General features: G+C 42.4%; 1 pseudogene; it reads left to right on the top strand.

Annotated features, from left to right (window-relative positions):
* Positions 1-11,883: 11,883 nt before the first annotated feature.
* The window catches only part of LOC119320626, a 3,334-nt pseudogene continuing 2,469 nt past the window's right edge, over positions 11,884-12,748 (top strand).

The following is a 12,748-nucleotide window of genomic DNA, read 5'->3' as shown; positions in this document are numbered from 1 at the left end:
CCCCTTGGATCTAGATCTTGGAGTTCTTGGTGTTCTCCTTCTTGTTCTTCCTCTCATCTTCCTCCCTAGCATTAGTTGCTTCGTTGGGATTTGAGAGAGAAGGACTTGGGCACTCCGTGTGCCCTTGCCATTGCATTTGGTGCATCGGTTTGAGTTCTCCACGTGATACGTGGAAGTTAAAAGTTGAGAAGCTTATTACTCTTGGGTGCTTGGTACCCTTTAGCTTGTTACTCTTGGGCGTTTGGACACCCTAGAGCTTGTTCCTCTTGGGTGCCCTGGCCCTAGACAGTTGGTGTTGTTCGGAGCTCAATCATTATGGTGTAAAGCTCCGGGCAAGCATCGGGGTCTCCAATTAGGTTGTGGAGATCGCCCCGAGCAATTTGACGGGTACCGGTGACCGCCCCCAAAGGGTTGCCAAAGTGTACGGGTTCGGTGACCGCCCCCAAGGGTCGCCATTTTTACGGGTTCGGTGACCGCCCTCAAGGGTCCCTTAGTGGAATCACGACATCTTGCATTGTGCGAGGGCGTGAGGAGATTACGGTGGCCCTAGTGGCTTCTTGGGGAGCATTGTGCCTCCCCACTGCTCCAAAAGGAGATTAGCATCCGCAAGGGTGTGAACTTCGGGATACATCGTCGTCTCCGCATGCCTCGGTTATCTCTTTCCCGAGCCTTTTACTTATGCACTTTACTTTGTGATAGCCATATTGTTCTTTGTCATATATCTTGCTATCACATAGTTGCTTATCTTGCTTAGCATAAGTTGTTGGTGCACATAGCTGAGCCTAGTTATTTTAGGTTTTGTGCTTGAGAAATTAACCGCTAGGTTTATTCCGCATTTGTTCAAGCCTTAACCGTAATTATTTTAAAGCACCTATTCACCCCCCCCCCCCTCTAGGCGACATCCTCGATCTTTCAATTGGTATCAGAGCCTCGTCTCTCTTTGTTGGGCTTAACCGCCTAGAGAGTAAATATGTCGACTAGGGGATTAGGATTCTCTGACACTCTTAGTTTCAATGGCACAAATTTTTATGTTTGGGTAATTCGCATGCTTAATCTCTTTAGGGTCATGGACCCAAATTTAGAGCGAATTGTAGATATGGGTTTTTCTCCTCCAAAGGATCCCCAAAGATTATCTTTAGAGGATGAGAAAAACTCTTATCTCAATGCTCAAGCTTCTAATGTGCTTTTCGATGCTTTGAGAAATGTAGTGCAATGATGATAATGGGCTTATTGTTGATAATCCTTCATCACTTTCTTATTGAAATGCTTCATCATTGGACTTTAACACTTCTAGCACTCCAAATGTTTCACATGCTTGTGTTGATAGTCCTTGCATATCATGTATAAATTGCTTGAGTAAATCTCATGATGATATGCTTGCTATGTCTTGTTGCCATGATAAAAATGCATCTATTTCCTCGAATTGTTGTGCTAACAATGCAGAGGAAACCGAACACTCCATGGAACAAGATGTGGTGTTTAATGGTGCCTCAAGGGATCCTACATCATCATCTATTGCTTTTTGCCTTATGGCTAAGGCGTCAAAGGTATCTCCTACTTTGTACCCCAATATGTCTCTTGATGATGATGTTGATGCTAATGATGATAAGGATAATGATGAAGAGAATGATAATGTTGCCTCCTTAAAAACTAAGGGGGAAATGATTTTTAAAGCTCTTCATAAAAATAAAATTGCTCGTTCCAACTTCATGGAAATAATGTCCATTGCCATTGATGGCAACAAATACATTGCGGAGTTGGAATCTCATCTAGATTAGCATGAGGTCACCATTGAGAAAATGGAAGCTCATGAGCGTGATTACGCAAATGAGATCGCGGAGCTATCTCAAGCTCTTGAACATGAACAAACCACCTCCAAATCTCTTGAGGAGACTTTTGCTCTAGAATTATCTAGAGTGAAGGAATCTAATGATAGAGCTCTTGAGGTGGCCAATGTTTTTGAAACTAAAAATGCTAAGCTTGAAGTTGCTCATGCTAGACTCCTTGAGGATTTTGAGCACCTCAAAAATGGCTCAAGGGTCATCAAGGGTGAGTTCATCAAACTCATCGAGTCTCATGCTCAACTTGAAGCTTCTTATTTAAAAGAGCTTGCCAAGTTGCCTTCTCCTCTTGTTGTTAATGATGATGCCTGTGCTACTAACTCTATTTCTTGTGAAGCATCCATTTTAAAGGAGAATGTTGAGCTAAGGTCTCAACTTGAGTTGCTATCTAGCAAGTATGGGAAATTGGAAGAAAGTCATGAAAAGCTTTCTAGCTCTCATGATGATCTTCTTGTATCCCATAATGTGCTAAAAACAGCTCATGAGGCTATGATTGCTAAGGTAACATCTAGTGAGCCTCATGTGGACATTAGCACCACTTCTAGTCAAAGTGCTATATTGTCATGTCCTAGTCCTTGTAATTCATCTACTCACAATGTTGGTACATCTTGTGATGAATTGCTTTCCTTGCCTTGTTGCTCAAATGATGAAGCTTATACTTTCTCTAGTACTTGTGTTGAGACTAACCATGTAGAGGAAACCAAAGAGCTCAAGGCCCAAGTCACTTCTTTGAAGAAAGACTTGGAAAAGTGTCATGAAGGGAAGGCCACACTCAACAATATCTTGAGTGTGCAAAAATCCCCCAATGACAAAGGTGGACTTGGATTCAACTCCAATAAGAAGAAGAAGTCCAAGAGCAACAAGAAGAAGGGCCAAAAACAAGTCAAGAATTCGGCCAAGATCATTTGCTTCAAGTGCAAAATTGAAGGGCATCATGTTAGATCTTGCCCTTTGAAGAATAAGGCCATTAGTGACAAGCAACAAGGGAAGCGGCCACAAGTTCACTCTCATTCTCAATCTCAAGTTGAGAAATCAAGTGAGAAGAAAGTAAAGAGTAGATGTTGCTACCTATGTCGTGAAAAAGGTAACGTCGCTTCTTCATGCACAAATGGTACCTCATCCAACCCAATTATCATTGATGATGTCTATTATCTTGGGAAGGATAAGTTTGTTGGTACTAAAAGTGGTTTGAAGCAAAGAACCATTTGGGTAGCCAAGCCTATTGTGACTAACCTCTTAGGACTCAACTTGGTTGGGGACCAACTAGCTCAAACTTTATCAATAGGTGTTGTTGGAGGGCATTGGACACTTGGCTACATTATGAAGAATTAAGGGGACTTCATCACTCTTATTGCCTCAAGCCAAGTCAATTGAATCATCAAGCTTATATCTTATATCCAACGTGCCTCCTTGCGGTAACTTGTACTTAAATTGTTTACATTGAAAGTTACTTGCCCACTTGCATGTTTTGGTTTTGTTCCTTGCATGTGTTTGTATATGTTGTGCTTCCAACTTGATTATCTTGAGCAATCAAGTATGTATGTGTTGGTTTGCACATCATGTATGTGTGTGTCATGCATTGAGCCTTTTGCATCTTGTTTATTTCTTAGTTGGCTCTTGTGAGAGATTAATGGAATATCCCATTATGGGGGAGTGATGTGCTTTGTGCACCTCACAATTCTATAAATGTGTGTACATGAGTAATACAATCTAGTATTCATATTTCAAGATTATCTAGTCGCTATGTGGTATGTCTTCTCATGAGAAATTCAAATTCTAAATTGTCCATTAATTATCTCTTGTTGGATCCTCTTATTGCCTCTTGTTAAGTTTTCTTCATTGGTATCACATTATGGGGGAGTAATATGCTATGTATATTACTAGCCTAGAAAATGTGTACATTTGAGATTTTGTCACCTAGTGTTGATATTGTAGATTATCTTGTTCCTAGGTGGCATGTTAGCTCTACAAGTTGCAATTTGCTTCTGTTTGGTGTGAAGATGATGTTGGATATCCTTGCTATCTACCAACGGGAATTATTTCCAAATACTTTTTGTCTTATGACAATTGGTACTCACTTATGTGTGGTAGAAATTATTGATCATCTTTACATTGGCCTTTACTTTTATTTGCCTTATCGCGTGCCTAGGATTGTGTCAACTCCCATTGTTTTCCATACCACTTGTGGATCTTGTTATTTTCTTGATCTTGTTTAGTGTTTTCTAGATATAGTGAAAGTGGTGATCCCACCTTGTGCATTTTGTATTCAAATGCAAATTCTCTATAATGCACTAGTCTTGGAGGAGCTATCCTATTTTCTATAAAACACTCATCTTGTGATCCATATTAAGTGTGTGTTGGTGGATGGCAAGTCGTTTCTTTTGGTACTTTGTGCCAACATGAAACTTTGTAGAGAGATTGGTTTGTTTGGAACCATCCTCTCCTTTGGGAGTTTGACATCTTTCCTTGTATGTTCCAATGGATATCTCATTCCTTGATGTATCTTTTAATGATATCTTCCAAGTGATGATTTCTCCATTTGGTATCCTTTTCACTTGGTTTTTCCTTTAATTTTGGTATCGGTTCTTGAAAGTCTTGAGCATGCATTTTAACTTCATGTAGTTCCTTTGGCATGTTTTCTTTCTTTGACCCAATATATAGGGGAAACTCCGCCAAGTCTCAAATTGGATGAGATGTGCATGAGATTCATTTTCATATCTATATGCACACATCTACGTGGAGTTTGTCCTATGTATTGTTGGTTCTCTAACTCTTTGGTCCCAATGAGTTTGGGTACCATTTTGTTTGTGTTGTTTTTCTAGGAACAATAGGAGATGCATTGGATACTCGGCTCATTCAAAAGGAAGGTGTTGTCACCATGTGCTTATTGGAGTCAAGCTAGGACGATCAATGAACTACTTGTTACCTTCAATTGGTTTCTTCTACATCCTTCCAATAATATCTTGGTAACAAGTATCTATTCATGCATTCTTTTCTTGCATTCAACCTTGTGTAGGTTGTATCATGGCATGTTGTTCTTTCTTTCTTGTGATACTTGTTTCCTTTCTCAAAGCATCCCAATAATTATCTCTTGTTGCTAGTTGTGATGTCTTTGATGGTTGTGTGGTAGGAATTCATTTATATACAATAAGACCATATCTAGCCTTGGGCTATGCTTCCAAGCACATATCTTATTGGTATATGTATGACTTCCTTTTGGATATCTTGTTCCTTCGTGTTGTAACTATTTCGGGTGTACATCCTACTTTGTAGATATATATCGTCATGATTTCGTCTACCTAGAACCTTATACACTTGAGAGAAATTACATCTCTAGATGATATCCTTTCTTTCACGTCCACCTTGTCTTTCTTATGTTATTTCTTTGGTGGCTCTGTGAAAGCTTTTGCCTTGAGTGCGTGTCTTATCTCGTTGCATCTTGATGCACTCTTGTGTGATGAAGATTATTTTCCTCATGTTTGTCTTGACGAGGCTTTTGCCATCTTAATTGCTATCCCCTGTTTTGATGATGCTTATGCTTTCTATCTTCACCTTGGGTTGTCACAAGTGTTGGTTATCATTTTGCATATTTAGTGTTCTTGTGAACCCATTTGCTTAGTTGTGTGTGAGAATGAAAGTCTTTGCACCGTGTATCTCATTCATTCGAGACTATGTTGATGCTTATGCTCATCCGTATATTAGTCTTCTCATGTGCTTTGCCATGACTCACACATCATTTTGGTTGAGCCTATTCTTAAGTTGCCTCTTTTACATGTTGCTCAACCATGTGTTTGTTGCAACTGCTAGGATTAGTTTCCTTTACTCTCACTTGCACTTGTTGTTTGTTTCTATTGATTTTGGGGGAGCTATGATCCTATTTTGTGCACTTTGTATCCAAATACAAAAATTATTATGTGTGCACAAATCATGGGGAGCTTCTCTAGCTTATTTAGAATACTCCTTTGCCCATATCATAATATCCTTCATTCATGTGGCTCATAGGATCTTTGGTCTAGTTGGTTTAATTGATATCCTTTGATTGCTTGCTTCAATTGGTATCTTTTGATTGCTCGATTTCTTGTTTCTCTCTTTGTTATGTATTTGTGGCATATCATTCTTTTGCAATCTTTGGGCCTCAATATAGTTTGTCTTCCTCCAAGTATTTATCATTGGATATGTGTATTGCATTCCACTCTCTTTTTAAGATATACACAATTTATGGGGGAACACTCTTTATATTGGCCTTCTAAGCTTTTCACCCATTTTGGCAATCGATGCCAATGGGGGAGGAGTTTCAGAGAGTTTTGTGGAGAAGTCTTCAGAGTTTTCTCCTTGCTTTGGTTTTTGTTCCTAAGCATTTGCATCCCATTCTCATGCATCATTGGTTGTTGCATTGCATGGTGATGCATAACTCCTTGTATAAACTCTCTTGAAAGTGATTGTCATCAATTACCAAAATGGGGGAGATTGAAAGAACATGCGGTACCCCCATGTTTGGTTTTGGTAATTGATGATAATCTCTATGGACTAATGGTTTCCTTGAGTTATATTTGAAAGTTTTGTCCATAGGCTTTTCTTGAAGTACATGTGTTGGTTTCAAGGAGTTTATGAGTTGACCAAGGTGCTATTAAGGAATTATCGAAAGATTGGTCATGTGAGTGTTGATCTTATTGCAAGCATGTTTTGAAGAAGAAGATTGTGTGATCATTCATGTTTACCTTCAAGACATCATCCAAATGAAGAGAGTTGGAAAGATTCAAGGTTGATCAAGACTAAGTCAAGAGTGAATCAAGTTGATCAACTCACAAAGCGTATAAGATGTACCGAGAGGGATCAAGTGATCCCATGGTATGGTAAGCATTGTCAATTACGCTCTGTGTACTAACCCATGGTCTTCGTGAGAGTTCTTTGTGGGGTTAGGATGCGGTGTGCAAGTTCAAGTGGTGCATCATGAAGAGATCAAGTTCTTGAAGCAGCTTGCCGCCCATTGTGGTGACAATGGACTTGTGAAGATGAGCCGAAGAGTGGCTCACCCATAGTGGACTATGGGGGGGGCAATCATCTAGTCTTCATCGAGCCAACACAATCAAGAAAGGTGGTCCAACTTAAGGGAGTCAAGATCGTCATCATCTAGCTCAAGTGGACCATGTGCAAGGAAAAGGTTTTCCCTTGATAGGTTTTCTATTTTACCGGTCTCATGGTGGTAGTTGGGAGACTGGGTTATAGGATCGTTTGTCGTACTATCAAGGGGGGCTCTCAAGTTGGTACCTTGATCGTATCGTTAGTAGAGAGATCAAACCATTGCATCCTTCATCTTGTTTCTTGGTTCTTGTTTGGTTCTATTTGTGAGTCTTAGAGCTTATGGTCATATTGATGACAAGCTTGAGTTCATCGAAAACGGAGTTCGCATGCGTCTTCTATGATGTTTTCGGTGTTGGAGGTTTTACCGGTCTTATCCGAGGAAGGGTTCTCACCATTTTCTTATGGTCCTTTTATAATTTGCTTCTTATTGATATTTCTTTCAAGATTGTGTTAGCCCTTGTAGCTAGCTTTCCAACAAACTTGGTTTCATCGAATTCGGAGTCCGTTTGCAAAAGTTGTGCCAGTTTTGGTGTTCTGAAAAGGATGCAGCGGTACTACCGCGAATTGGAGCGGATGTAATTTTGTACTACTGCTCCAGAGCGGTACTACCGCGGCTCCTACATCGGTAGTATCGCTCCGGACCAAAAACTCATCCCAAGTCCTACAGTGGTAGGCCCGGATGTAATTTTTTAGTACCGCTCGCAAGCAGTAGTACCGCTACCCTTAGCAGTAGTACCGCTACCCCTAGCGGTAGTACCGTGAGGTCAAGTGGTACTACCGCTCCGACGGTTCTTCTGGCCTTTTTACCTCCTCGCTGTTGTGTTTTGAAGGGGTACTACCGCCCTAGCGGTAGTACCGCTCGTTGGAGTGGTAGTACCGCTCTGTGCGGGCTGTGAGCATAACGGTTGGATTTTTTCCCCACCTATAAAAGGGGGTATTCTTCCCCATTGAACCTCATCTCTTGAGCTCGTGTTCTTCCCCCATTGTTGACCTTCTTCAAGCTTGCTAACTCTCAATCCCTCCATGGATTCTTGCTAGTTTTTGAGGGAAAAGAGAGAGGAGATCTAGATCCACATTTCCACCAATCACTTTCTCCTTTATGTGAGGGGAACCCCTTGGATCTAGATCTTGGAGTTCTTGGTGTTCTCCTTCTTGCTCTTCCTCTCATCTTCCTCCCTAGCATTAGTTGCTTCGGTGGGATTTGAGAGAGAAGGACTTGGGCACTCCGTGTCCCCTTGCCATTGCATTTGGTGCATCGGTTTGAGTTCTCCACGTGATACGTGGAAGTTACAAGTTGAGAAGCTTATTACTCTTGGGTGCTTGGTACCCATGAGCTTGTTACTCTTGGGTGTTTGGACACCCTAGAGCTTGTTCCTCTTGGGTGCCTTGGCGCCCTAGACAGTTGGTGTTGTTCGGAGCTCAATCATTGTGGTGTAAAGCTCCGGGCAAGTGTCGGGGTCTCCAATTAGGTTGTGGAGATCGCCCCGAGCAATTTGACGGGTACCGGTGACCGCCACCAAAGGGTTGCCAAAGTGTACGGGTTCGGTGACCTCCCCCAAGGGTCGCCATTTGTACGGGTTCGGTGACCGCCCTCAAGGGTCCCTTAGTGGAATCACGACATCTTGCATTGTGTGAGGGCGTGAGGAGATTACGGTGGCCCTAGTGGCTTCTTGGGGAGCATTGTGCCTCCACACCGCTCCAAACAGAGATTAGCATCCGCAAGGGTGTGAACTTCGGGATACATCATCATCTCCGCATGCCTCGGTTATCTCTTTCCCGAGCCCTTTACTTTGTGATAGCCATATTGTTCTTTGTCATATATCTTGCTATCACATAGTTGCTTATCTTGCTTAGCATAAGTTGTCGGTGCACATAGGTGAGCCTAGTTGTTTTAGGTTTTGTGCTTGATAAATTAACCGCTAGGTTTATTCCGCATTTGTTCAAGCCTTAACCGTAATTATTTTAAAGTGCCTATTCACCCCCCCCCCCTCTAGGCGACATCCTCGATCTTTCAGAGGGGCTATGGTGTTGATGTAGAAGCCCTCCATGGTCGATTCCCCCTCCGGCGGAGCGCCGGTGAAGGCTCCAAGATGGGATCTCGCGGATACAGAAGGTTACGGTGGTGGAAATTGTTTTTCGTTGGCTCCCTGGATGTTTTCGGGGTACGTAGGTATATATAGGAGGAAGAAGTACGTCGGTGGCCGCTCGTGGGGCCCAGGAGACAGGGGGCTACGTCTTGAGCTTGCATTGGTTTTCCTTGAAGAGGAAAGGGTAATGCAGCAATAGTAGCGTAATATTTCCCTCAGGTTTTGAGAACCAAGGTATCAATCCAGTAGGAGGCTCCTCAGAAGTCTCACACACCTACACAAACAAACAAAGAACTCGCAACCAACGCAATAAAGGGGTTTGTCAATCCCTTCACGTCCACTTGCGAAACTGAGATCTGATAGAGATAGTATGATAAGATAAATATATTTTTGGTATTTTATAATATAGATGCAAAAAGTAAAGATGCAAATAAAAGTAGATTGAAAGCTTATATGAAAAAAGATAGACCCGGGGGCCATAGGTTTCACTAGTGGCTTCTCTCAAGATAGCATAAGTATTACGGTGGGTGAACAAATTACTGTCGAGCAATTGATAGAAAAGCGAATAATTATGAGATTATTTAGGCATGATCATGTATATAGGCATCACGTCCGCGACAAGTAGACCGACTCCTGCCTGCATCTACTACTATTACTCCACACATCAACCGCTATCCAGCATGCATCTAGAGTATTAAGTTCATAAGAACAGAGTAACGCATTAAGAAAGATGACATGATGTAGAGGGATAAACTCAAGCAAATGATATAAACCCCATCTTTTTATCCTCGATAGCAACAATACAATACGTGCCTTTCAACCCTTTCTATCACTGGGTAAGGACACCGCAAGATCGAACCCAAAGCTAATCACTTCTCCCGTGGCAAGAAAGATTAATCTAGTAGGCCAAACCAAACTGATAATTCGAAGAGACTTGCAAAGATAACTCAATCATACATAAAAGAATTCAGAGAAGATTCAAATATTTCTCATAGATAAACTTGATCATAAACCCACAATTCATCGGATCTCGACAAACACACCGCAAAAAGAGTTACATCAAATAGATCTCCACAAGAGAGGGGGAGAACATTGTATTGAGATCCAAAAAGAGAGAAGAAGCCATCTAGCTAATAACTATAGACCCGAAGGTCTATGGTAAAGTACTCACAACTCATCGGAGGGGCTATGGTGTTGATGTAGAAGCCCTCCGTGGTCGATTCCCCCTCCGGCGGAGCGCCGGCGAAGGCTCCAAGATGGGATCTCACGGATACAGAAGGTTACAGCGGTGGAATTGTTTTTCGTTGGCTCCCTGGATGTTTTCGGGGTACGTAGGTATATATAGGAGGAAGAAGTACGTCGGTGGCCGCTCGTGCGGCCTAGGAGACAGGGGCGCGCCCAGGAGGGGTGGGCGCGCCCTCCTATCTCCTGGCCGCCTCGATTGCTTCTTGACTTGCACTCCAAATCCTCTGGATCACGTTCGTTCCAAAAATTACGGTCTCAAAGGTTTCATTCCGTTTGGACTCCGTTTGATATTCCTTTTCTTCGAAATACTAAAATAGGCAAAAGAACAGCAATACGGGATGGGCCTCCGGTTAGTAGGTTAGTCCCAAAATGATATAAATATGTAAAATAAAGCCCATAAACATCCAAAAAGGGTAATATAATAGCATGGAACAATCAAAAATTATAGATGCATTGGAGACGTATCACGCGCCGGACTCATCGTCATTGAAGCCTGGTTCAGGGGCTACTGAGGGAGTCCTGGATTAGGGGGTCCTCGGACAGACGGACTATGTACTTATGCCGGACTCTTGGACTATAAAGCTACAAGATTGAAGACTTCGTCTCGTGTTCGGGTGGGACTCTCCTTGGCGTGGAAGGCAAGCTTGGCAATTCGGATATGTAGATTTCCTTCTTTATAACCGACTCTGTGTAATCCTAGCCCCCTCCGGTGTCTATATAAACCGGAGGGTTTAGTCCATAGGACAACAACAATCATAATCATAGGCTAGCTTCTAGGGTTTAGCATCTATGATCTCGTGGTAGATCAACTCTTGTAATACTCATATCATCAAGATCAATCAAGCAGGAAGTAGGGTATTATCTTCATAGAGAGGGCCCGAGCCTGGGTAAACATCGTGTCCCGCGCCTCCTGTTACCATTAGACTTAGACGCACAGTTTGGGACACCCTACCCGAGATCCGCCGGTTTTGACACCGACAATGGTCACCAGTATCTTTTGGTTTTCTCTGCCGCTGCTTCTAGAAGCTCTTGGGTTTCAACAAATTTGCTTCAGGCCTAGAGGCAGCGTTAGTGGATGTAAGATGAATTTGTAGATTTCTATAAGGGTGTTTTTGTAAGGACCCCCCCTCCAAAAAAACATCCCAACCATAGTGGAAAGCCTTCAATGTTTGGTGAGAAGGTTCAACATCTTCCATCATGATGAAAATCATTAGGCCTCGAGTACCTTCATGAGAAATGCACTTGCACCAAGCACCATCATCAGCGCATCCATATTGTTCTTGTTGTTTTGTAAAATAGCTAAGAGTCCTATGCAAAGGGTGTCGCTTTGTGTCATATGTTGATATGGCATCATGTTATACATTTGGCCACGAGAACGTACAATGGATGAAAAAGTTATAGACTTGCACCCAATAGCTAAGATATGATTCCCAATGCATGGTTAGAGTATTCAAATCTTGGCATGGATCTATAGAAGTAACGGTATCAGTTAAACAAATTTTCAAAGTCTATAGTAGGGGTAGCTCCCAGTGTAAATAGTACCATCACACACTAAGCTTTTCTTTACCAGCCTAGCTTACTTGCCTTGTGACATAGAAATAGCTAGCTCACCAGCCTCCTCAATCGGGATGGAAGCGAATCCGACGACCGGAGTGATGAACCCTCTCCTCGGCAAGCTGACAACACTACTTGGCGAGGAGTACAAGAAGCTCACAGGAGTGAAGAAGCAAGTCTCCTTCCTCAAGGATGAGCTCAGTGCCATGAAATCTCTCCATGACATGATGGAGCTAATGGATGAGTTCGGTCCCTCGGCCAAGAACTGGAGGAAACATGTCAGTGAGATATCCTATGATATGGAGGATTGCATCAATGCCTTCATTCATCGCATTGAGGGTGCCCATGTAAAGAAAGGTTTTGTTAGGAAGATGTCTCAACGTCTCAAGAGGTTGGGAAGGCGTCATCGGATTGTCAACCGGATCGAGTAGCTCAAGGTTCTTGTGTTGGAGGAAAATGCTCGGCACGAGCAGTACAAGATTGATAATTGCATCAATTCGAGTCATGGCAATGTGGTTGGGTGTCAGCGATCTTCAAGGAGGTAGGTCTCATCGGTATTGATGGCCCGAGAGAAGAGCTTGTTGGTTGGTTGACAGATTCACAAAAGAAACTGAGTGGTTTCCATCTTGCGTTCTGGAGGCTTGGGTAAAACTACACTTGCCAAACAAGTGTATGATAAGATTGGAGAACAATTTGACAGCCAGGCGTTTATTTCAGTCTGCCAAAGACCAGATTTGCAAAACCTTCTCCGTGGCCTGAAATTAAAGCTTCAGATGGCGGATTCTTCTCATGCTCATGAGCTACAAGACATTATTGACCTCAGTGGCGGAGCTAGATAGCAATCTCGGGGGGGCAAAGCCAAAATATGAACAATTAGCAGGGTAAAGAATTGACTTTTTCCTTATCTAAGCCATGCATAGTAATTTTTCATTGTTTTGC

This window comes from Triticum dicoccoides, chromosome 6B, assembly GCF_002162155.2.
Source record: "Triticum dicoccoides isolate Atlit2015 ecotype Zavitan chromosome 6B, WEW_v2.0, whole genome shotgun sequence".
In the NCBI taxonomy this organism is placed as follows: domain Eukaryota; kingdom Viridiplantae; phylum Streptophyta; class Magnoliopsida; order Poales; family Poaceae; genus Triticum; species Triticum dicoccoides.
Note: the sequence above shows the minus strand (reverse complement) of the source record. Positions and strands in the feature narration are given on the sequence as shown.